The sequence below is a fragment of the Haplochromis burtoni genome, unplaced genomic scaffold, assembly GCF_018398535.1.
Source record: "Haplochromis burtoni strain Fernald_Lab_line unplaced genomic scaffold, NCSU_Asbu1 Contig_167, whole genome shotgun sequence".
Classification (NCBI taxonomy): domain Eukaryota; kingdom Metazoa; phylum Chordata; class Actinopteri; order Cichliformes; family Cichlidae; genus Haplochromis; species Haplochromis burtoni.
The window spans coordinates 181,257-184,428 of record NW_024582528.1 but is presented as its reverse complement, the minus strand read 5'-3'; the positions used below and the strand labels follow the sequence as shown (position 1 = coordinate 184,428).

The 3,172-nt window shown below is 36.9% G+C and overlaps 1 protein-coding gene across 1 annotated transcript in view; it reads left to right on the top strand.

Moving 5' to 3' along the window:
• The first annotated feature begins 1,502 nt into the window (after nt 1-1,502).
• Nucleotides 1,503-3,172, top strand: part of LOC121815262 — a 27,912-nt gene continuing 26,242 nt past the window's right edge. Inside the window, exon 1 of the mRNA XM_042225302.1 lies at nt 1,503-1,699. The gene's annotated coding sequence lies outside the window, so the exon portion shown is untranslated. The remainder of the gene's footprint in view (nt 1,700-3,172) is intronic.

The window sequence follows — 3,172 nt, the reverse complement described above, 5'->3', positions numbered from 1 at the left end:
AGGACTGTTATCAACATAAACCTAAACATGGTGCAAATGTGTCTGTGGAGTAAAGGGGTGGCAGACATGTTGTTTCACAGTTTAGCACCACAGACCAACAAAACAAATAATGTAATTGTCATTTAGGTTAAATTAGGAAAACAGTATTTCTAACATGGTGCTAATGCCAGCTGTTTTGTCCTACTGTGAGGCAGGATAAAAGTAGAAAAACTTTTCAGTAACCACAATAATCCCCAGTATAACTTGTTGATGTCACAGTCTGCTGAGGCAAACTGCGTGGAGTGTGAAGAGTGGACCCGGGAGCAGACACTCTGAAACTCAAACTTAACTGATGATGAGCCGTTTATTAAGGCAGACAGAACAGTACAAAATAAAAGGGCGAAAACAATGCAAACTAAGCAATAACCTAAACTGGGTAAACTAGAAAGGAAACATGAACTATGAAAAACCCTGGCAAACAGAAAAATAAATAAACTCTAAACATGGAAATGATGATGAGGATAGCCATGACCTGAACACAGGTCATGGCATGGGAACAACACAGACGATCCGACAAAGACTCAATGAGAAGGCACTGACTAAATACACACAGGAGGCTAATGAGAGAACTGGAAACACATGGGGAACAATTGACACACATGAACATAACGACTCACAGTGGAAGAGTAAAACTAAACATGATGAATACAGGAACACAAGACCTCTTCAAAATAAAACAGGAAACATAAGACGCAGACATGACAACCTGAACTTGACAACGTAAGACAGACATGAAACACATGAAGGGCAAGGGAGACTTAACAGGGGGGGAAGACACAAGGGGAATCTAATAACAAAGAACTATAACAACCTAGGCATAATAAAAAATGAACTTAGAAAACCTAAAGGGCTTAAACATAAACCATAAACATGAAGTAAAACTCAAAAGACCCAGGATCTTGACAGTTGAATCCTCCGATATCAGCTGCTGGGACAACATTATTATTTTTTAGAGCATTTGTGACCAAATGTGTGTTCTTCAGTAGCTGTCATCAATAATTACTCCAGTTTTTGTGAACATCACACTTTCACTTGTACGTGTCCATATTGAAAAGAAAGAGGAAAAAAAGTGAAAGAAAAACATGCTTAGAATAAAACACTGTATGGACCGGGTAACGCAGCTTGTAACATAAAAGAGCTTTGATACTAATGAGAAGAATAAGAATATTAATAAATACCATTTCATTTCGTATTTTGAAATTGAAAGGAATCACCCAGACCCCAGAGGTTCTTAGGGACCAGAGGTCTTATGTCAGTTTCAGTTCTTTATTTTCACAAGTCCCAGAAAACATAGTAATCGTGTATCCAGTTTTTCTACAAATTGTCTTCTCTAGTGTTATAAATTAGTAATGGAACAATTACATTTAAAACAAAGTTTAAAATATTGACCAAAATAATGATATTTTTGGCCTGAATGGGTAGTAGACCATTTTCTAACAGATTGATTTACACTGTAAAAAAAATCCGTAAAAATACTGTACAATCTACCGTTTTTCTATGAAGGAATTTTCCGTTTTGATTTTTCACAGGTTTTTTTCCGTATTTCTTTAATTATGCATTGCATTCTGGGAGTAAGAATCGACAAGAAGCGGGAAAATTTACAATCAAGGCAGCCATCTTCATGGGCAGAGATTTGGAGACAATTTTGCATCTTTCTCAGGTAAATATCAAATATGTATTTCACATTTTAAAATGTATGTCTTAAAAGACTTAATTTTATGTGTTTTTTGTTGAAAATTGTCCTAATAATGGTCAGTTCGTGTCTGCCACATCGAAGAATTTGCTGAGTAATCTTGAAGTAACGATAATTTATATTTAATTCTATTGGTGTATGGCGCTTGTTTGGCTGTTAGGCAGAGTTTCGCTATATAATTATCAGTTTTTATTTGACAGATATTCGTATAAATAAATGCTTATGGTATGAGTAAGTTTATTCCTGTATCGTATGGTTTATGCTTTGCTAAATGTAGGCCTTCTAGTTAACTAATGAGTTAATGGGAGTTTGATATACTTGGTTAGTTGGAGATTACAGTTGGTGCAAACAATATGTCCAAAATGAGGAATAATTTCTTATCCGCTTGGTGATGAATTTAAAGACTCTGTGGGGGAAATAGCAGAAAATAGACTGTGCTTAAAAGGCCAGTCACAATGTTTGCTAGCTGTGTCGACTGACATGTTTCTGGGGAAATGCACCTTGCATTAATTTAATTTACTTGCAGCCCATATTGGCGTGACGTTTAAATATTAAAAAAAAAACATTATTCAAAAAATTATTTAACATGAAGACAATATTAGCAGAGTGTTACAAGCATAGCCCTTTAAGAACATAGCCCGATGGGGGGTGTAGTCCGTGCTTGAATGTGTGGGACTGCCCCTCCCGTTGTGTGTGTGCGCGCGTCAGTGAGCGCGAGGAAGGGAGAAAGAGGAGAGTCGATAAGTACTAGTTGTTACCGACGAGAAACAGTAGATGAAAGCATATAATTACAATAATAACCACTGCAGCCAAAAACGAGCCCAGTTGTAAGTAGGCTGTTAAGACTCGACTGTACACCGTGTTCGCCGCCTCCGAAACAAGAAAGTTCAGTTGTAGCAGCTCTTCAGCGCCTCTCTCTGTCTCTAGCTAGCAAAGTTGACCCAGACAGCAAAGGTAATTACCGGCTACGAGCCCGACATGGAACCGATGTTTTAGCCAGGGGTCTCTTTACCACGGTTCAGAGCCGCGGACCTGGCCGAGGTAACAATAGAGTACAAACATGCTGGGGGATTAGCTGTGTTAGTTCAGTGAGAGATTTATTTGGAAAGAAAACAGTTTTCACTAGCAGTGGGAAAGCTAATGTGTACACTTATTTCTGCATTTTATTTTGTTAAATAGAACAAATGTTTTGTTTTTTGTAACCCATGCTTTTTCTTAATGACACAATTTTAGCTTAACAGATGTTTTTAAGAGAAAAGGGAAACGAGTATATTCCTTAGTGTATAAAGAAATTATAAAATGAAATCTGATACTTGTCCAAAACTGATATAACCACAATAGTCACATGTCATGTAACCAGATTACACCAATGACTGTGCAGGACTTTTATTGTGAAAAGTAGGAAGAGTAAATATCCCTTTTTTAATGCATAGAATTTTT